The 23,195-nt window shown below is 40.9% G+C and overlaps 2 protein-coding genes across 4 annotated transcripts in view; one reads left to right on the top strand and one right to left on the bottom strand.

Annotated features, from left to right (window-relative positions):
• The window catches only part of LOC139990619 (putative aminopeptidase W07G4.4), a 213,797-nt gene that overhangs the window by 95,166 nt on the left and 95,436 nt on the right, over positions 1–23,195 (bottom strand). For both annotated transcript variants that reach the window (XM_072010023.1, XM_072010021.1), the window contains exon 3: positions 20,389–20,638. The gene's annotated coding sequence lies outside the window, so the exon portion shown is untranslated. The remainder of the gene's footprint in view (positions 1–20,388; positions 20,639–23,195) is intronic.
• The window catches only part of Octalpha2r (alpha2-adrenergic-like octopamine receptor), a 122,839-nt gene that overhangs the window by 16,122 nt on the left and 83,522 nt on the right, over positions 1–23,195 (top strand). The window lies entirely within an intron of this gene.

The raw sequence follows: 23,195 nt of genomic DNA, 5'->3' as shown, positions 1-23,195 counted from the left end.
AACAAAATTTCTTATATTTATCTTCAAAAAATCGTCTTCCTGTGTCTAATATTAAGAAATAAAACATCTAGAAAGATTGAGATTCTCGTTAAAGTTCTGTTATATCTTGTTATTAGCTACTATCATCGACAGAAAAAATTGTGTCAAGGAAAAAGTTAATTAGTTTAGAACAGCGAATGCTGTGATTCAAGCCTTTCTTACTTCAAGCACATTTTTTCGAGTTTTCAAGGTTCCTGGTATTTTTCAAGCGAAGAAATAGTTTAAAAGATATTTTAATTTCAATCGTGTAAAACGTATTACACGTGAAATTCTGCGTCCTATGTACATATTACGCTACGTGAAGGATGATTAAGCGCGATATTAATTATCCGTGGAATGTCGCGCAGCATGGAGCGAGCAAATCGAGTAACGAATACCTCGCGTCGTTCGTAATCCGAAGAATATCGATACAGATCCCTCCAGGCGTTCTAATAATTCGATGGATCAGCACGAAAATTTCATCACGGCGTCGAAGCTTTCGATGCAACATCTAATAAGATGGAGTCGCGAAAAGCTCCGCGGGGAATGTCTGGATCCTCGGAGGTGTGGATGCTGGCAAGAGGTAAATAATTCTGCGCGTAATGCTGCTTGAGATGTATGCTTACGCGGGATCAATGCGAATGGGGGAACTTGGAAGTTTGCTGTCCGGGATTCGAGCCCCGATTTACTCTAATATGAGCGAACACGGGTAAGCTTTCGTTGATACTCTCATTCTCTGTCCTCCTTCACACGCTCCTTCTTATCGTGCTTCGTCAATTTCTTTTCAGTTTGATATCCTTTAATCTCGATACAATAACTCGATGCTTATCTTCGTAGGAGATTTGCGCGAGAAACGGAGAGTTCAACGAAAATCTGGATAGTTCGGACAATGAGAGTCTGGAAAGCTCGTTGATCTCGAGAAGCTCTTCTCGACGGCCGTTTGACCGGCGTACAAAACCGTGGATTCATTTTAATCGCCCCTTAATTGAAACGTACAAGCGCAAAAGGCTAGCAGAGGCTCGCGAGGGCGAGTTAATTTTCGTGCACCAGCGTGACTGGCTACAAAACTGACCCTAAGAAGGAGTTAGCTTTGAGTTCGGGTTAGCTTTGATCCGATAAAAGACTCGGCCAGTTGAGATTCAGAATGTCGATGTCGGCGGCGTTTCCTTTAGACCACTCGTGTAAATGTTATCCGATTTAATAAGAATCTTCCGGAATATGCAATAGCGTCGCTGTTGCTCCTGTCTCATTAAGGATTCTTTTGTCCGCCACGGTTTAACACAAACTCCTTCCGACGAGTCTAAGTACGAAATAAAGTTCCTGTTTTCCTCGACAAACATTTATCTTTCCCCTTTTATCCGAAAACTAGCTACGTTCCATTAATTTTCCCGTTGACACTCGATCTGTTGCTGTGAATTGTCCGAGGATCGATGATCAATGACAGAGACACGAACGACGATGTCATTTTGCAATTTTGGTATAATATATTTACGGAAACTGTCTATAAGCGCGTGGAATACTTTCGTGAGCTCGCGCGTATGCTCGCCACTGTACAGTTATCAAAGCTCACATCGTTATTACTGTTTCAAGAAATCTGAACGAAGTTACGTCATTCGCTTGCATCGAATCTAAATTTGACAAAGAAGTTAGCCGATGCGTTCATGGACAAGAGTAATATGAAACATTAAATCGCGCGAAATACAGCGGCGCCTGTAGTTCCTAGACCACTTTGTCTCGCTCGCGTTGCATAACCATAACCTAAAATTCTCAATTTCAATAAAGCTACTTTCGTAGGTCAACAAACGCGTTTCCATTACATTGAACGGACGATTCATCCGTGGTCGATTAATTTCTTCCAAATAAACTCCGGGTGTGGAAACGAATGGCTCCGTAAGCGAGCTTCCATTAATCGCGCCACTTTAGAGCGGCGCGCCGCCTGGTCTCGCGGATGCATCTTGCACCGGCAATTTGCTGGCCAGCAGATCCGTTTGTCTTCATTTAATCGGCCACCTTATTTGTCTTGATTCAGTTTTCTTCGATCAATTAGCTCGCGAGGCAGCTCGCGTTTGGAATTCAAAGCCGAGGAAGGATCTCTTTTGTCCGACCGAGCAGGACGAACAGCATCGAGCAAGAATGAGTGTTAAGAAATCGTGAATCCTTTCTCTGCTCTTGTTCGCCCGCTTTTGTTCTCGTTTAATGGAAATTTGTTAGATGGAACAGTATTAATGTTACTTTGGTGAATTTCCACTACGAGTATACAAATATGATTGAGCTGTACAAAGTAGTAGGAAAGTAACGACCGAAAGAAATTTTCCTACTTTTTTGAGGGTTCAACGGATATAGAGTCCTTCTTCTTTGGAAAGCCCTTCTAGATATTGACGTAAGCATTTGCTTTCCTTCTAGAATATAAATTTGCTTCATCACCGCACGGATTCATCCTACATTTTTCCATTAGTCGAAAGACAATTCTCGTATATTTTAGATCTGAAACTTGCACGATGGTGAAGTGCCATGATATTGGGTTTTCGGGAACAATCGTGTCCGGGTTGAGCATCCGGTTAAAACTTCCGAGTTGAGTCATCAGTTTGATCAGCTAAGCGAAACAGTATAAATGGAGACACTAGGGGCTGAAACACTCGGTTTCAGGTCTGCCGTGAAGAAGTACACCGCAGTGTCTACGAAACATTCGCGTAACGTGTAATTCCAAAGTGCAAGTGCAACGTGCAAACACGATTGCTCGGGCTATTCTACGTATGCTTTATCATCTTCGAGAAACGTAGTTTTGTTTTCGAAGACGAAACGAGAGTGGCGAATGAAGATATTGGTGGAACGATGCTTCCGACAAGATTAATAATTTCCATGGATGCAAAGCTTCTAATATTAAGGGGAAACGTAAGAATCGCACAATCAATAGAAGCTTAGAAAAGACAAAATAATCATCACCCACGAATGGTAATCTTTTATGTTGAATAGTTCGTACTATTCAACGTTATTCATACCCATCCAAGAAGGTTCTATAACGCTGCTAGTAGTAGAAACAGCACCGATAATTCACCCAGTGTCTTGCACGAAAGGAATAACAAATCGCTTCACCGTTCGCCAAAGCATACTCGCACAATTCGAGTATCTACAAGGAATAAAGCGATTTCGCGTGTACTCCACACTTTTCTCGAACCATAACCATTCTCCGGCCCTTTTTGTTATGCTAATCGAGGAAACGATTGCGATGATAAAACGACTTAACTTCCTTTGATATCTGTTTCAGATTTATAGAGATGCGCGTTAGTCTGGCTAGTAACGTGTCATTCTACTGTAATATTACAACTACCAAACTTAGCAAACCGACGTGTTTCAATTTTCTTTTTCATATACAACTAATTTTTTAGTTTTCAAGTATATACACGTATATATCTTAAGATATAATTAAACGTAGTTTGTAAACATCAAAGTGGATAATAATTGTATTAATTAATTATACGTATAAATAATTAACTATGTACGATATCAATATTTATAACGTTCATAGTATTAAATAACGTTAATTTTCACTTTTATTGGGAAACATGATTGTACGTATCCATGTGTGTATATACGTATAAATATGTATGTATGTATGTATATGTTTTAATAGTAACTGAACGCGAACATTTCAAAATTTGTTTAATCGATCATTCATTCTAACTATCAATTTCGAACAATTTTACCATTCACTGCAAATAAAACCACGCATTACCTACGTAGTTTTATATAAACCACTGGTTGTCAAACTCTCGTGTTGTCCAAATTTCGGACTCGACTGACGTCAATGTAGTATTGCGTCATTCGAAAATTGCGAAGTCGGAAGAAACCGAAATACCCCGTCGTTTATTTCCTGCGGCACCTCTTGGCCAGGAACTGGTGGCGAATCGGCCAATCGGCATGGCCTGGGTCACAAATTAAATCGATACGCACCCGCGTTAAGTCGCCCCGCCGGCCGAGTGCCAGTAGTCGGATCGAGGTCGAGTCGGACGGTGAGAAACGCGCAGATAGACGCCTTTGTCAACACCCGGTGACCGCCTATCAAAAGGCTAAATCACGTCAGCGGATGCTGGCTAGGTTGATAAAAGAAGCAAACTTGAAACCACCGCGAGAGAACAGGAAACGTAGAAAGCGAAGGGTGGAATTCAGTGGATTCCGACGGCGTGTCTTCCCTTTTCTTCTCGGGTTTCTTTCACCCGTTGCTTTTAACCGCTTCAGTCACGACAGTCTTGTTTAGGTTCAACTTCAATCTTCCCAGAAAGTTTTGGAATAATTTCTCGAGAGTAAAGCAACACTAATGTGCGTGGATTTCTAGATTTGTTCCTTTTTCCTGTTAGCATAGAAATGTCAGACAGGCTTTTATTCGGTAAAACGATATCTCAAGTTTTTATTCAGTGAAATAATATCTCAGAGTCTATACTCAGCAAAGAAATCGAAGAACTAGAATTCGTTCGAATATGATGATTCAGTTATCAGACGCGACTCCAAGGATGAGTCATCTGCCACTATGAATTAGTATTTTTATTTAGAAGAACAAATCGCCCAGCCGTCAAATATCGCACGCGAGGCATCTAATTGAATTTTCGAAGGCCGATGAAATTTGAAGTTCGACGGACTTTACAGAAAGACTATCTTAACTTCCGGGGGCACGTTTTATGACGCGACACGTTTAAAAGGAAATTTCTGACTACCGACCGGAAGGAAACACGAAGGTGAGTAACCATCATAGACGAGACAGGGGTTGATGGGAACCGCATTGAAACTTTTCACGGAACGGTCCTCACGGCGAAAGTTCCGCGTTTCTTTTCCGAATTACATTACGGATGATCAGCATACCCTTCCGTACTACCGAGAATTAGAATCTGTCATAGAAACAAGCTGCAATCTATAATTGCATAGAATTTGTAGATATCGTGTTAAGAAACAAGTCGTTGAAACAATTAGCAAAATAGACAAGCGAGTTAAAAGATGGACAAAAATATAACTTGAGAACAGTAAGTATTCGTGTAGTTTCTATTTAATATAATTTACGACAGATTTTATAATACAGATACCATCGCTTTCTAAATACGATTGCGATACGTGGCTAATTATTAATGTTTTGTCCATTGATATCAGTGTATTCAGTAACGTTGAGAAAGTTGTTGTAGAGTTGACTAAATTATCGCCGATGAATGGATAGAAAATGTGAGGAACTGCGATAAAAGAAAGAAAAATTAATATTAATTCGTATGATCAACGTGAAAGTCTATTTTGTAATTTGTTGTGTAAATTGCGTAGAAAATTTGACAGGTCATAGAAAAACCTCAAAATTCAATCTGCAAAATGCGGTTATATTAGAAGTAAACATTTTCTGAAATAATTTGTTCTCAAAGAAATATCTCCTCTGGAAATGAAGAAGCAACGAGTATCGAGCGAGATAAGGAGCAAATTGCGAAAACACGACGTACAAGAGACGCGAAACTACGAACGTGCGCCGCGTAAAATTTACGTTTGTTCCACTGGCGATACGTGGGTGGGTAAATAACGCGGCGGCCTCGAATTTCAGTTTCCGGGACGCGGTATCGGCGACACGTTCGCGTCGCGTTTTTACTCCGGAGGACAGTAATCGAGTGCACGCGTGAAAAACAATTGAACCGGCGCGGCGTCTGTGTCGGCGGAGGCTGCATGCAAAGCGCGTCATTCGGGCTATTAATCGTCCGACCGGTGACGGTGCAATTATATTTTCCACTTTGCTAGGCGCGACTTCTTCCTGCGCGGCTAAATGCCGCTTTCCTGTTGCTCAATTTTTTATCTTTCTCCTCTGTTACAATTCCTTTCCTTGTGTGATCTTTAAGAGAGTAGCAAATTTGATGTTACGTCTTGCTGATTTTTTGGAAAAGCAGACGAAAGGGAGAAAGAGAAGAGTGAAAGCATGGAACAACGAAGGGAGGAAATACGGGAAGGAGAAAAGAGGGACAGATGAATCGTGCTTTTAATTTACGCAATGTATGAAAAAATTCATAAATTATCTAACAGAAACGAGCATTAACTTTCAAGCAATTAACTCGGCTATGATAATAACTGCAGTAAATTTTAATTAATTCCACGCAGATGACGGCTGATCTGTTAGACAGGTGCAAATTCTTTTTAAAAATATTTTTGAACAATCACATTGAACAGTTCGCAAATAAAGAGTAGCTTTGCGTGATATATTAATGCGTATATATTTTCGGATCGGATTGGACATAAACGTATATCATGTGTATTTTTGGATATTTCGTCGAACGTCAGACATTTCTACATATCGAACATAATTAATATCGCTTATGATTATTTCTGTAAACAAAGAATTCCGACTACCTTTTATAATTAATGTTCATTTATTTAATTATTGTATCAGTTTATTTATCTGTGCATGTTTTATATTTCTTCCATGATGGATGTATCTCTCAATTTGTCGTGAGAGAATATATTTATCACATTCATAGTTACGGATTATATCTACTTTATTAATAAAGGATTTTTGTAAACATTTTAAGAAAATAAAACATGTATGTTCGTGTACTTTTTATACAAAAATTGCCATTGGAGTACGGATCGAAGTCTCAGATGTAACGTGATCTATAGCCAAATTATTAGAACCACCAATTTCACAGGATTAAGGTCGAACAATGTTAACAATCTGCCGAGGATAGCTACGACATCTTGTTCGCCGTTGCTCTCAAGTGAAAAATCTGGGTCCGCGGAATATTCACACAATCTCGAGATAAACGTAACTCGGAAAGAAGACGCTTCGCCGGTCATGGATTAATGAAATTTAATTACGGTTGCGGGTATTGTCCCGTAATTACTCGCATCCGAAACATAATTAAAGGCGAACGCAGGCGGACACTGTGCGACCCTTCGCATCGTGACTCCATTTCCGGCCCTGGTATTTACTGTGTCCTCGTAAAGGGACCTTCTCCACTCCCAAGGTAGCAGACCAAATAAGAAACGACAACAACCGCAAAACAACCAAAGAATAGATAGAAGGAGCAAAAATCAACAAACATAAAACATAAAGAGTCGATAAAAAATGTTGAAGAAGCGTTGAAGAGCTGGTATGGTAAAAAGGGTAATTAGTCAAAGAGTCAATGCTCATCGTGTTTATTCGTACTATTCGTTACGATTATTATTCGCGTATCGTCTTCGTAAAGTGAAATTACCTTCGGGTGCTTTTAGAGTTACGCGTTACGGTATTTTCTATTCGTTAGCATATTTTTTCGTGGTAAAATGAAACTTCTCATTCGTAAATAAGTAAAATCGAACAAAAAGTAAAGTAAAAAGACGGTGGTTTGTTAACCGTGGTACTTCTCAAAGCTGCTTCAAGTTTATATCCAATTTTGATGGTTCGAAAATCGAAGTGGTATAACCAGAGTTTCCAAGCAAGGTGTTTGCCCTTTGAGGTTCGTTACAGGTGGCTTGGTTGCAGCTCTTTGTTCCACCGGACCATCTTTGGTCCGTTTTTTCCTGCCTCGTGGCCACTGCATCCCCTTGCTTTTCCAGCGCAGCGGTTGCACATCTAAGCGCCGTATCTTTTTCTTTTTCGCTCAACGAGCTTCCAACGAGGCTCGGATAAGCCGTAATTCCCCGGCTTTCTTGGTGCGCGAACGACCAGCTCCACGCGGAATTACCGGCTGCAGCCGTGCATTTTCTTCGAGCCGACTCCATCCATCCATTCGAGTCGCCCGGTTTTCACGATCACGCGGACACCGTTATTTGTACGGATTATTATTTATGTCGCGACCGCGGCTTAAGATGTTGAGTAACGAGGCAGCTTCGCTTTCAGGAAGAATTTCCTCCAGTGCCGGACAGAAAAATTGAGACTGTTCTTTCTAGTAGACCGCTGAGTAATTGAGGATTTAAATGATCGCGATACTTGGATTCTCCGGGCGATTTCTCTCTGTCGTTCCTCTTAACGCCATTCTTACCTCGTTGGATAACGCTTTCTAGACCGTGCATCGTCCCAAAAAGTGGCTCTTTTCGAAGTAAACTTTTCAACGACCCAATTTTCTGACGAATTTACCAGCACCTCGTGCCAGTTAATTACCAAGACAATTGTGTGCTATTTTCTCTCTCACTTGCGGCGAGCAAACTGATATTTTTGCAGAGAGACCAGCGAAATTACGCAAAGTTCGCGCTCGTGGTTCTTGTGACTACGGTATTTATCGTGACGCGACAGAAGCATAGCCCACGGGCTCTCGGGTAGAAACTGCGGAGGGGAAACGCGCTCTTTCGTCGACGGTGAACAATAATTTCCATCGCGAGAAAACGAGGAGAATGGCGTTAAACGAACGTGTTGTTAACCAGGACAAATACTCGCCAGGGTCGTGTACGTTTAATGCTAATTATCATATCGAGAATGGTCTAAGCCAGGCTGGGACCACCGTCAGGATTTACGTTATAACGTTTAGACCGGCTTCTCCTGCGCTGATACACACGGGACCACCTTCCTTTGAATTATAATAATTTCAAGAGCCGGCCCCGAGATAGTTCCCAAGAGGGTGGCCGCGAATTAATCGTCCCTCGACATTGTCTACGTTACGTAATGACGTCTAATGACAGTCGGGACGTTCGTTCAATGGCCTTGTTCGGAGATCAGGAATGGCATAGGGGAGTCCTGATGCGTTAGCGTTTGATCACGAACGTTCGTAGAAGTTACAATTTTTAAATGTTAGAATGCTATTAATTCTTCGATGCACGAAGTATTCTTTCATCTGCTAGGACAAATTCGTTCGATCGAATCTTCTCCTTAACAGAAATAGGTGTAGTGTAATTTTTCCAAACATATGTACATCTCCGCTCTCTGTGATTTTAATATATACGGTCGAATTAATTGTACTTATCATTGTATCGAAAATGTTGAGGCGGTCACCATTTCTAAGAAAACTCTACATCTGGTCTTTTTAGTTTTCTCAAGCACCGAAACCATCGACAGCGTATAGACGATAGACTGGGACGAGGCCAGACCATAAACAGTAGACAGGCGACGATGGCTTTGGGGCTTTCAGTCATAGGGTAACGCTACTAGCGTGCGGATCGGGACCAGCTCAAATTATATTCCTGCTTGTACTTACACTTCTGTATTAAAATATATTTTCTACTTTACAATTTATCCACGCGTTCCTCTGTTTATACATCTAATAACCGCGACAGAGAATATGGAAGATTATTCTAAAGAATGGAAATAGATCGGTGGATGGAGAACAGAAGAAAACGAGAAAGCCTGTTTCGTATTTTTCGACATCGTCGTTGATTTTTGCTACAAGTATCTACAGGATCGACTCGTCGATACTTGCAGGCTTCTTAAACGCGAAGGGTTCTCGAGCGTTGTTAGACAGAGTGCAATCTCAGTGGAGAAGTCGTTTTGATTACGCGGGTAAACTTCTTAAACGTCTTAATCTGGAAGCTTCCGCATAGACAAAGATTTCGCGAACCACCTCGAACTTTGAAGTTCAACGTCAAAACGGCGAACCTCCGAGCAAGATGCCTCGATTGTCTTCGCCATCTTTTGCATACGTGCACTCGTGTGACACAGAGGAAACAATAAGAACACAGACTACTAAAAACATAAGAATCTTCCGACGAAAAGAAAATAGCGAAGCGAATACATTCTCCGTGAACTTTATTTATAAAGTTATAGGATAAAGTTATAGTACGTGCCAGTTATTAGAATCACTCTGTATAGAAAACAACTCAGAATGAACAGCGTAGGTTAACGACACGCGTAATTCGATTGAAACATTTGGATCGTGACTATCTCTGTCCCAATCTTTTCTCTATCATAGCCTTGTTTAAATACACGGATCAAAAAATTTCAATATTCTATATGGACTCCATTCCAAAATTTCCCATCGTCGAAAAAATCTATGTAAATATTTCCAGCGTCGAAATGATCGATCATGTTCATATACATATAGAGCTTGCAAAAAGCTGACACAAATGTTTACTTTGAAGGCATTCTCTGTGCAACGACCGGGAAAGAGTAAATGAAGCCATCCGCGTCGAGGAAACGCTTGCTGTCAGCACGATGCAATTTGCAAGCCATTCCAATCACGTGCACGCACGTGCGACTATAACTCCAGAGAAACGTTAAACAGTTGCTCGTGAGGGATGCAACACCGATCAAAGTGAATCATTTTCTATCGCAATTCGAACCGTGCGACGACACATAGCGCGAAAAGTAGTGGACAAAAATCGAAATAATAGTCGTTCGATTTTGATCTTGTTATCGATGATAACATCAGTCTGCAAGTAAGTAATGTACACGATAATTCTTCAAAAAATCGATAGAAGAATTGTGAAACTCGTTTGTACACCAAAATCTACTCAGTTAAACATTAGCTCGTTCATTTATTCTACATTCTTCTTTGTCAAACATTAAACATTGTTAAACATTAAACGAGTTTGAGCAAACATGTGTATAATTTTAATTGCCCAATTAAAAAATTTCTTTCTTTCTTTAAAGAGCAATTTAAGAAAGCGATTCAAAGCATGCAATCTTGATTCTAGTATCAAGATATTCTATTATATTTCTATATAATTTTTCTCTTGCAAACTCCTACACTGGATGTTTTTTATTTTATTATTTTTATTTCTGTGAAATCCATTAATTATCGCAACTTGGTTGAAAAATGGATTTCTGACGACTCTTATCCCAGGAAAATTTTAAAAGTTACAAGAAGATCCTGTTCTTTACCGAATATCAGCACGATATCTGACAAGAGGGAACGGAGTACAAGTAATTTCCACATGGCACTTACGAGAAAATGGAAAGATTGTTCGCAGCGTCGGCGTTATTTACTTAAACGTCACCGTGTTACAACGCGGTTAGGCAAATAAATAAATATTCATGATATTTCAAGCAAGTCAGGAAGCAGAGAAAATACTAACAAAGATTCGACAGACTTTCACTCACGTCGGATCGTGTGGTATCGAGTTTCAAGAAAACTGCACGTTATATGCATTTCTGATCTTTGTTCCGAATCCTCGTTCACATAGCGCACTGTGCGACGTTTCGAGCCACGAATTTTACGGGCTGGCGTTAGTTTACTTGAGGACGGGTAAAAGGGGATCGATACGGTGAACAAAGCGACGACAGAAATTCCTTTTCACCCTTCCGTCGTGCTCGCACCACTCGTCACCGCCCATTTTAAAATGGATCCCGATCTTTCGCGGGCCCGGGACTTGATTAAACGCGGGCCGAGTTTCCGCGATGGAAATACGTCGGCCTGGACGAAAATTGAGAAAGTTCCGCGCGAAATATTAAAGCGGCCGGCTAAATATAAGTGGAGGAACGAGCAGAGCATCCCCGTGGGGCGTGACGATCGATACCGATCGGCGAATCGAAAGCGAAAACGTTTTCAAAATTTAGAAGCATATCTTTTCCCCGCTTCCTTCTTTGTTCTTGATTCTGCCGGATTACAAGCGACGAAAATATTACCAGGCAAACTAAAGATAAACCGTGAGTCAGTGGAAATATTAGAATCGATCGTCGAGCGGGGAAAAGGTTTATAATCAAACCGGTAGAGTTGAGTGCGATCAAAATTGCATCACGATTTATTTTCGAATCCAGTAAAAGGCTTCGTAGAATGTTAATGCAATTTCGCGCGGACCGTAACAATTCTGTATAAATACTTCTGTATAAATACAAGGTAGCTAGAAGCAACTAAAGATGACTACAACAGGTAACTTGATCTTAAGTTGGTCCGACAAGCAGAGTGCGGTATAATTGCGATGTGGAGGGATGAGCGACGGTAGGCTGTTTTCATAAACCAAGTTCATTCTATTGTCCTCTAGGGGCTGACATTACGATAAATATACAATATACAAGTTTCTATATATAATTATGCAACGATATAGAAACAGCTATAGTCGAAATTTGAGAGTTATACGAAAGAGTTTATAAATAAATACACAGTGAAGTAATATTAGAGTATCGTCCAAAACTATCTCGCGTCTAAATATTAAAATATCCATTTAAAAATAGCTTCTTGTCTCCGAAAGCGAGCGTCATAGAATTATCTACGAAAATTCTCATATTTTTATTTCTTCGGACGAAACATTCACGACGATTCCCTATTTTAAGCTGGATCCAATAAATCACCAAAAGGGCACGATTCGTCTTACCTACAAAAGCAGTAAAAGAAATAAAAGAAAGGAGGATAAAGCCATTAGATTAACACCGTACGAAATGTGAAATCGTCAAGATAGGCAATAACAATAACAGTCTTCGTTACAGCGTCAGGGTTCATTCGGCACGATAGCTATCGTGAGAAACGAAAGAATTGCGAAACCGGCCGAGGATGACGATGTCGGGGATCGCATTTTCCATTGGAACGAAACGATTCGCCGGCAATTCCGCACGAATACGCACGTAGCAACTCGTACGTGAATCGTCTATCGACGTGGTGCGCTTTATTAGAACGTGTCAAACGCGCGGCATCCGGTTCCGTTCAAGCACGATCCGCGGATCAACATTTATGGTGCTCGCGGTTTGGAATTCGATATGTAGATAAGAGTTGAAGAGCTTGAGAATGAATATCGAACGATTTGATGGACGATGAGAGGGAAATGTTACTGAAAATGGTAGGAAGTTTATTTAAATTTTCGTAAGGGAGGATTTCTTTGGATCAAATGGAGAGGATATGTGTATCTTTCATCTTATACATATGTATGCAGTGTGATGTAGAGTAGCATAATCCGGAGTTTCAATGGTACAAGACAAGATTAGAGAACGTAGGAGAATTCCATGTTGTGCTGTTGCAGAGCGCCAGGAGCAATATCGTTACCTGTGTCATTTTTAAATATAAAGTGTCTTGTAACAGCCAGAGAAAGAAATAATTTTATGTGGAAAATATGTCAAAAGTATGGAATAAAATGTTTTGACACTGGCCTTTATTTTTGAGAAAATTACCTTTCAATATTTTGTCACAGAGTCAAATAAAATTAATTCCGATATTTAAAACAGTCCGCTCTAGCTTCCAATGAAATAAATCACCAGAACACGCTGGCAATTTTCCTCAATACGAGCAGCAGAATTGTGTATTTCAACAGAATAAACAGCATCTTCAACGATCTCTATTATCACCAGATTTATCATGAATATCTTGTTTCATCGCGCGTTTTGATTTACCCGATACAATAAATACAATCATAAACGAAAATACTAATTCACAATGAAAATTCTTTGACTCCAAACATAATGAATACACAAAAAATACTCGATAAATATTTAAAATAAAGTTCCCCGGTAACGAAGCCCCGTACGAAGAGATTGCATTTTATATTTCCAGTTTATTTATAAACGAAACATCGTCGATCTCAATGCACTATAAAGAGAAAGTTTTTCCTGCTGCGAAAGAATCGACCGAGAGCAAGCACTCTAAATGCAATTCCGCGCGCCCGAATCATCCCCTACTCGGCGATCATCTCGACGAGGACGAAGTTGAACGAGGAAAAACGAGGCTCGTTCCCGGAACGAGAAATTACTCGTGAACATTATCGAGACGCGTTTCGTTCCCTGAATTCCCGATCTTCATATCGAATTCCTGGTCTGACGCGGATTTCCATAATTTATACGCTTTTAGCCAGTAACCCCCCTTCATATCGCGCAGTGGCTGCGACGACTCAGTTGCCGGCTGAAAATCTCACGACGAGCGATTTTCACCGCCAAATATCTTGCGTGGAGTGACGCGACGCGCGATCTCCTTTACCGGAAGGGTGGAAAGCGACCGCGACAACGACGACGACGAGGATGACGACGTCGTTCGCGGCATCACGATTCCACAAGAGCGCGTCTCGCTTCGTTGGAATAACTTATAAGCTTGCACTCCTCGTTTGCTCGTTTCTCTTCCCAACTCGCTTTTTCCCTATTTCGACGTCTCATTTGCATCGGCCCGTGCCAAGTGCTGCTTGTTCTCATCCGATTTTCGACCCGGAGACTTTTGACTCGACCGAACCACCTTGCAATGAAACACGGCCAGAGGTATCGTTTGCCCCGACTCCTTTTCGCTGGTATTTCAGAACTTGGTGAACGAATGTTCCGAGTTACTTTGCCTTCTTCTTCGGAATTTTAGACGAAGAAGCCACTGTCGTTTTTATAGCAGCGTCGCGTCTTCTTTTAAATCTGCAGTCTTTTTTCAAGATATTAAACCAAAAGTAGAGCGCTATTTCGTGCGATAAAGTCGAATATATAAATACTCTGACAAAAGAATTTTAGTAGAGTCATTTTGTTGCTTACAGAGGTGCTTACGAGAGTCGCGAAGCATTTCCTTCCGTCGTTGTTTCGTAACGAACGTTCACAGCAATTAGTCTGATTAACAAGGACAATTATTTATATATTGTAACGCACATAACGATAAACGCGTCATCGATTCGCGCGATAATCGCCTCGACACTTACCGATTGACTGCTGATCAACAACGATCGGTTCTACATTAATATATACACAGGTGACCGATCGCTTTTAAATATTCAAGCGTTTTCCGCGTTTGAGCTGCGCATAGATAGACAGTTGGCGTAATTCTCAAACCGTTATAATCGCAATCGTTGAAATGAAATTTATAGAACTCCTTCGTCGTCATTATCGAATTCGTTTATCGTCTACGATTCCATATAATAATTCCTATAAACTTGTTAGAATCCTATGAAATGGTAATATCTTTCTGACTTTTGTAATTCGATTGCTATCTATACGGGAATACGATTCGATAAAATATCCAAGTAGCTGTAAGTAGATTTTCAAAAGTTGGAAGTACTTGTTCTAAAGTTCGAAACCAGTCTCTGAAGATCGAATACCAGGCAAGTAATATGAATAAACCATAATACCTTGCGAGTAGTATTCGAACCTTGTGAAACAAAAACGTCGGGTATTGGGTTTGATTCGAGTTGATAAGTATTGCACTTGATACAGTTACTAGCGAAGAGCATCGTCTTAATTAATTATTCCGCTACTAATTGGTTCTTCGATGTACTTATTAGAATTAAAGTCGGTCCTTGGAAGGGCTGGCGCGAAGGAACTCCGGTGAGTTTAATTTCCTCGAAATATTCTTAGATACCTGTCGGCTCTCGCAACTTTCCTCATTAGCCCCACCGGGTCGTTCATTCTGCATTTATTTACCCGACGAAATTCGTTGCATCTTCGTACAAACCGGTAGTCTCGTCTCGAGGGACGAGCTCAACACGAGTCTTGAAACGGTTACGAGAAACGAAACTGAAACGAAATCGCGCGAAACGTCCGTCTCCGCATCCACGTTAACGAACATTGGAAACGTTTCGCTAAAATTCTGCGGGCTTCGTCGAAAACGGACTTCCGTGTAAATTTCTGTTTGTAAACGTTCCCCTTTCAATTCAGTTTCAACCTAAAATGAGAGGCTTCTTCAAACACTGAATTTCCAGTAGATCGTAACGTTATAAGTTCCCTTAAAAAAATGGTTCTTTGTTTAGAAACACGTAGATAGAGGTTCATGGAAACGGCATCTTTAAATAGTATAGGCATTGCGATGCATATTTTTTATTTACACGAAACCCACCGAAATATTGCTTTTTTTTAGGATTTCTATGCGTATGTGCACGCGTTCTCTTTCTTTTTTTTCTTTTTTTTTTTTTTTTTTAATTACCGAAAACGTGATGGTGCTTTCAGAGAAATTAATGTTGACTTTTATTCAAATAGAAATGTAATTACATGGAGATATATACTTTCGTTCTATTATTTTAAATGCAACTGTTTACGTGTTGTATATCTGGGAACATACGGCACAAATTGATATTTCTACCAAATTAAACAAATTAATATTAAAGCTACGAAGTGACGATATCGGGTATTTTATTTCTGTAGCGAGAAAAAGCACGCACGTGCGTTCTTGGCAATATAAATGTTTACTTTTACCGGAACAGAAACGCTTACGTATTTTACTCGCGTTGCTCTGATTCTAATTTCTAATATATTTATGTACATATTAAAGGTCAGTAGTTCCAGCATTAATTACTTAGTCTGATAAGGGTAGTCTGAAAGAAACTGAGGCAAACCGTGAAATATATTACTACAAATTTCATATTTCAAATACCTTCGTATCTAACGCAACTATTAATATTAATTAAAATTATTAAAATTATTAACATTTCCTCTAAAAAGAACTGAAATCATATATTCTCTATACCTAATCAATTTCACTGTCAAATGATTGAATAAAGTAATAACTTGGCTTATCGTAACGTCACACCCACATTGTCTAACCTTTTATTATTCATTACGTTATCGAGCAATAAATAAGAAAATTTGAATTCAGAAAGCACTTCGCAAAGATGAAGATACACGTGTGGGTGTTCTATCGATCCCGTGGAGCACGCTGAATTTCCAGTGACAGCCTGTTACATCGAAGACGAATGATCGCGACGCGCCATTTGATCACGGAACGAGGCGGCACTTAGGCGAATCTCTAGATCCCTCTCGAAGAATATCGTTCTTCTCTTAGCTCTACCCGCTCTTCCTCGAAAACGTCTCCTTTGTTTCGTACTTCTGCCCAAGTTCCAGCAGAGGTGTGTTCTTCATGGGGAACTCAGGCATGGTATTTTCTTCGGGAACCTTTATCGAAATACTTGGCAAAAGTATGAAGAGCAGATCGAAAGAAAAAAACCAGGAAGCATACACAGAAAGAGATAAGGAACTCTGACCGAGCTATTGAAACCTCTGACCCGGTGTGTCGAGCAATCTTTTGGCTATCTGTACCCCTTCTCTTCAAACCTTCGTCACTGTGTAACGTTTACCGCGGGCGGTGTTTCGTCGATCGGGGAAAATATGTCGCGACCAAGCTGTAAGCTCTCTCGTCGTGCCATTTCGAAGCTTCTACGTTAATTATTCATTGATTTGAATGGAAATTATTTGGACAAGTTGGTCCCCGTGTAATGATCGCCCCAGGTCGATGGTTTATTTTGGTCGGTCGATTGGAGCAGCATGTCGCGTATAATATTCTATAGATTCTATAATATAATAATTGTTCGTACAACGTGTTCCGAACAGACCTTGTAGGCGAGTGAAATCGGTCAAAATTGATACGCGCGAACGATGATTCGAAAACGAGATAAACTCGTTAGAATCTTAAAACTTTTAAGAGTTGTTACCTCGTTTGGAACTTTAGACTGGAAAAAAACTTCTATCTTCGATATCATTGCGCATAATAAGACAAGCTTCTCTTCGATTCCCTCTATTCGAATATTTAATGGAAATAAAGCGACGTCTGTCGATGGAAATTTTGGTTAACGCCTTCCTTGCATTACAGTCGCGGTTACATTTTTACTCGATTCTTACAAGGAAGTTACCCAGAGATTCGTGCAAATTATTTGTCACTTCGATACGAGATTAAGAACATGGAAGAAAAATACAGCGTGCTCGAGAATCTCGGTTTACGTACTTGTGTCGAGATGAAGCAATATTCCTCTTTATCGTCGCGCAGATTTTCCTCCGTCCGTAACAACTACAACGAAGAACAACGTCCTTAAGGAATATACACGTAAAAATATAGCTTGCCTCGTTTACACGCACCTTATTCAAATGAAGGAATAAAGCCCTGTCTTGCTCATCTTGATACAGGAATATTTCACAGCGCCGCTCTCTAGTTAGAGGAAAAACGAAAAGAACTGGAAATACGGGGTGACGTAGAGAGGTCGGATCGAAAATAATTCGGCGATTCGCGGGCAGTAAAAGAACGGGGCTCGCGACTAAACGAGATGGTCCGCAAAATTCCATCGGACACGAGGATAAATCGAGATAGGACGCTTGGCCGCGTTAACGCAGACAAATCGCCCGCGAATTTCTACGGCTCGCGCTCCACGGACTAATTTCGACCCGACGAATTATAACCGCGTTAAGCGGCGCGAAATACCGTCGCATGAAACTACGATTAACAACGAGAACCGCGGGATAACGGTAATTCGACCGCGATTAAAGCGGCTCGAATCGGCCTTATTCGCCCTTCCTTCGAAAGGAACTCATTAAGGAGCTCGCCCGGCGGAAGAATAAATTTTTGTCTCCCTTAATTGGCGCCATGTTTCTCGTCGCTGTCGCTCGTAAAAAGATGTACAGCGCTCCCTTCGCCGACTAGTCTTTTTCAACAGTTTGCGAATCTTTCGAGCGAGTGAGGAAGAGTCCAAAATCTGGAGGGAAGTTGGAATTACTACCCTGCCTCTATCAAAATTCCAAGAACGAGGCATTGAGAGCCAAACGGTGTAACCCTTATACTCGACAAACTGACAAGTTAGAGAACCTGGAGATTCGAAAGTTATGAAAATTTGTGCGCAAATGTGACTGGTAGGTGATTTGTAACAGAAAGAGAAAGCCATTTTTCGTTGATGCTATAAAACGAATTTAGGGGATGAAACAATGCGGAATTTTATTTCTCGTGAATTATCTTCGGGACGGTGAAAGATATCGGAAAATCTGGATAATATTGTCCTAGAACGATATCTCCTAAGTTATCTCCGTTATCAACCTTTAACATTGAATTCAATATTTACAATTTCGTAATATTCTGTCTACTTTCTTTTTCCATGTTCCTGATTATACGTGTACCTACACTACTAATATTAAGTGTACTAAGTATGGTACTAATATAGTACTAAAAACTTTATTATACGCTGTACACGTCTCTAAGACGAGAGTTAAGAGTTAAATTTGCAGGGAATCGGTCCTGAAGTAACGCGAGATTACTCCACCGTGTTCCGACGTACTCTTAATCCACCAAGACCATTTCAACGACTAAAATTGGATAGCTCCAGAAAAGTTGGCCTTTAAACGAGATGGCAGAAAACACGTTTGCCATATGTTGGTCTAAAATCCTGCGATATTAATCTTGACACATCACCTACGCGACCTATACTAACCGCTTACAAAAAGCCAAAAGACAGGAGTTAGGAACTCGGCGCAAAATGAATGACCTCGAAGTTGTACATTTACCGAGCAAACTTGCAATGCTCGTGTTCGTAGAGCAAAATAATACATATCGGTTAGTACGATTGCACGGTACCACAACTACCATATTTGCAACAGTAATTAATACCGTGTAATATGCAAATAGGATAAAATCGACGTTACGAAATAATAGTTAATATATCTGGTTGCAGCGGTAAATTATAATTTAATATTAGTTAAACCTTCCAAGCTGATCCTCTTTCACAGGGTGTCGGGGTTTTGTTGTGGGTTTCTGGAAATTTTCACAGCCGGAAAACGCAATCTTGGCTCGCCGCAGACGTGCCATAAGCGCGGCTCAGACTCGTATCTTGTTCGTTTTCCTCTCTCGTCTCTTTTTCTTGAGGCGCTGCGACGAAATTGCAGCTTTCCAACCGGCCGACGCCGTGCCGCTTTCCGCCTGTCGCGAAATGAAAACGATATGCGCTAGTGAGACGCAGGATCGCGCGGTATTCCGTTAGCGAATAACATTCTATAGTCGACTTTGTCACGCGTGTTGAATAAAATTTTGTTTGCAATTGCAGCAGATTCTACGATAGTTATAGTAAATTTTGTTTTTAATTCAATCCGTGTAAATAGAATGTTCGGGTGTTTATTGTTGAAACAAATTCATATTATATAAAATGCGGAATATATATATATATGGGCAGAAAATATCCAGTAAATAAAGCCAATAATGAGATTTGTTTTAGATAGTAACATAAATATAAAATGTCTGATCTCGTCGGATTAATTCGCTTAATCTTCTTTTTGTAACAAAAATTTCAATCCCTGCGAATCACTTTAAACATTAAAACCGAGAACTTCCTCCTCTTTCAGTAAATTCCACAAAGTATAAATCCTCAAAAATCATGTGACAAGCTTAACTCCGTGAACTACGATAATTCCTAACAATTGCGCGCCGTATAAAATGCAGAATGAAAATGTAAAATGTAAAATTAATCTCTAAAAATAAAATCAACGAACCGATTTTTTGTCAAGTGGAACCCGTGTATAGACTACTCGAATATTCACTTTTGAATTGCATTTTAATCGTTTTAATTATTCCTACTCTCTCAATAACAGAAACGCGATTCCGCGCTGAAACAACTTTGCACCATATAAACACATATAATAAATGTATGAAAAATACACGTCGCAAAATATCCGCCTGTCTCGCCAATCTCAATAACAAAATCAATAAGGCGCCCAATTCTCGAGTCACTCGACGATACAGCGTTCCCGCGGACGTCGACGAACAAATGAAAAGCTTGCGGGGTTTCCCGCGGCGCGAAACAGCCATAAACTGGCCAACTACGGTCTTCAGCTGTTACGTGCTAAGAATATTTTCCGATAGAGGTGTTGAATCGTGAACCAGCAGAACTAACCTTATCTCGTAGCTTTCACGCACGGTTCAAGAGTCACGCGCCAGCTTCATGGTTCCACCGTCGCCGATTTCGGTCTCGTCACCTCCTGCTCGCTTCTCCAACTGTATCCGTTCGGTGGTTTCCTTTCCACTCCTGAGGCGATTTCCTGGTACCGGTACTGTTCGAACTATCGGAGAAAGTCGTCCAATCCGCGCACCTTGGACCAGACAATCGAGTCTCATCTCGCCTCACTGGCCAAGCTTCGATTTTCCTGGAAATTTAGGTAATGGCAAGCTTGAAGCTCCCGAATGGATTACGGTGTCTTTTGTGATGCGCGTTAAGCGTGTCAGGAGCCGCGAGACGAATTCGTCTTTCGTGTCACGAGATGGAAAAGGTGGATTTTCTTTTAGGAGTTGGATTGGGTTATTCGATTTAGGTCGGTCGATAGTATTGCGATTGGTAGTAGTGGGGGGAAAGTTGTTGAGTGATTAGTTCTTTGGTGTTTCGAAGCTCTGGCTGTTCGAGCGAAGTGGCGCTGGTTTAATGTACGTATGTGCAATTTCAAAAAACTGCAACCCCCGATGCTGGGAGCGTGCGTCAGCAGCCCTTCGCTTCGTTTACGTCACAAATTCGTCAAATCGATTTGACCTTTGATCTTTGCTGTAGTAGACGCTATAGCGAGCCCGCCGTGGATGAAATGTATTTTATAGCAACGATGTAAGTCGATCCTCCGTCTCTTTACTTGTCCCGCATTCTTCCTAAACGACTCCGCTTCCGGCTAAATCGAGTTCCCGACCAGAGCCTTGTTACGATTAAATTGAACCAACTTTTTCGTTTTCTTCCATTCCGCAGAAGAGAAAGAATTCCGTCTAAAAGGCATAACCTCTTGCGTTGAACGACTGGCCGGTTGATGCCTTTAAGCCAACGATAAATTCAACATATTTTCAAAGTTAGTATTAGACTTTTCCGTCAGTTGACTACTGACTTCTTCTAAATTTTATTACTCGATATTTTCTCACGTCAATGTGCCTGGATTCATCGTTACAAAAAGAACAATCTGTATAAATTACCCTCGAGAAGTCGATGACTGTTCTAAGCGCAATTTCTCGTATTAATTCGCATAGTCGAGTCAATCCCAGCGATAAGACGCTGGGACTCGTTCACAATTTCATTGCTCACTACGCGAACCTTCGATAAATCGTAGCTGACTCGAAATTTCCCTATCGTTCCCTGTAAGACACGAGGAACCAGTAAGAACCGCGAGGATTTTCGAGATTCGAATCTCTCGGCCTGCGAAAGTTGCTCGGTAGAAAAATAGTTGCAGGTGTCGCAGGAAAAGAAAATTTCGCGATTCGAGGAAGGGGTCGGGCGACGAAGGTTGAAAGTTTGCGAGATGAATCCGTGAGATGAATTCGGTTCGGGGTTGGTGGATGGATAGATGACAGAAAGACGAAGCGACAAAAGGGTGGCGGGAGACAAGCAGGGAATAGGGATGAGGGAAGATGGAAAAGATACAATGACGTCTGAAAGTTTCGGCTACACGTGTTGAGAAGGAAGAAACGTGAACGCAATACTTTCCCGCTGTATGCACGACCCGGCGTCCCTGGAACGGAAAGACGACGAAATTGTGAAATAAGTTTTCGAAAACGAGATTTCTTCCGCGAAGAAATTAAAATGGAAAACCGTCCTATTCTTCGTGCAAAAGTAGGGGTCTCTTTTCTTGTTCTTTTCTACACCATGGAACGATATTCACGAAACAAGAGGCTGTGAGAGAAGGTGAAATAAAGAGGAAATTTTACAGTTTGAATGTTCGTAATTCATTTACGGTAAAAGGTGTAAAGACGACTTGTCATAGAGAACGTTTGTGCATATAAAGAAATTTTATTGCTTAAAACATTTCGAAATTACACACTGGTCGAATCTGAGAACAAATTTCAAATATCGTTATAACGTATCATTAGACTCTAATGACATTCAATCACCGTGGCTATATTGGTTAAATTGAAGACGAAATTTCTAATTTCAAATTTCAAATTTGACCGATATAATCACGATAGTTAGATTTCGTTACAATGTTAGTAATGTATCTAGTGTATCAAATTCCGTTTCAAATTTGACTAATATGATCAATAATATAATCAAACAGTAGCGTCTCGTTATACTATACTAATGAAATTTTAAAATCTCTCGTACAAGACACGTAACATACATTCCTGAAAGTTGCTGTACGTGTTCGGATACTTTCGTGAGCAACTGTAGCTATTCGTCGAGAACCACGAACGACGAGCGTGGTTCATGCATCGATGAAACTTTTGATCCGCGTTAGTAGAGGCGAGGAAGGAACGGTTTCCTTCATTACCAGGTTCCTACTCTTCCTGGGCAAAGGACGGTTCCGAACGATCGATGCTGTAAAGAGAAGAGAACAAAACCATCTCTCTCTCTCTCTCTCTCTCTCTCTCTCTATTCCTATCCCTTTTATTCCTTGCTGTCGCACTCCTTCGTCCCGGCCAAAATTGTTCCCGTGAGCAGCAGCTCGTGAACCCGAGCCCAAGGCTGTAGGGTTCTCGTATCTTATCGAAACCGAGGATCGATATATACAATTCCAGTGTTTCTGCCTTATCTGCGAACACACAGGCGCTGCTCTCTCGTCCACGAGCGTCCTGGTGCCTCGCTGTGAGGCAACAGAGAAAGACAACTATCTGTGTGGCTCTATGGAATTGGTGGTCGTGACCTTCGTGCACGTGTCACCGAACGTGATCGACGGGTTTCATTAGTTGGCCTGGCGATGATCAACGGTGAAGAGGGTTTTTAACGACGAACCGTTTGTT

This window comes from Bombus fervidus, chromosome 9, assembly GCF_041682495.2.
Source record: "Bombus fervidus isolate BK054 chromosome 9, iyBomFerv1, whole genome shotgun sequence".
Classification (NCBI taxonomy): Eukaryota; Metazoa; Arthropoda; class Insecta; order Hymenoptera; family Apidae; genus Bombus; species Bombus fervidus.
This window is presented reverse-complemented; position numbering and strand designations above follow the sequence as displayed.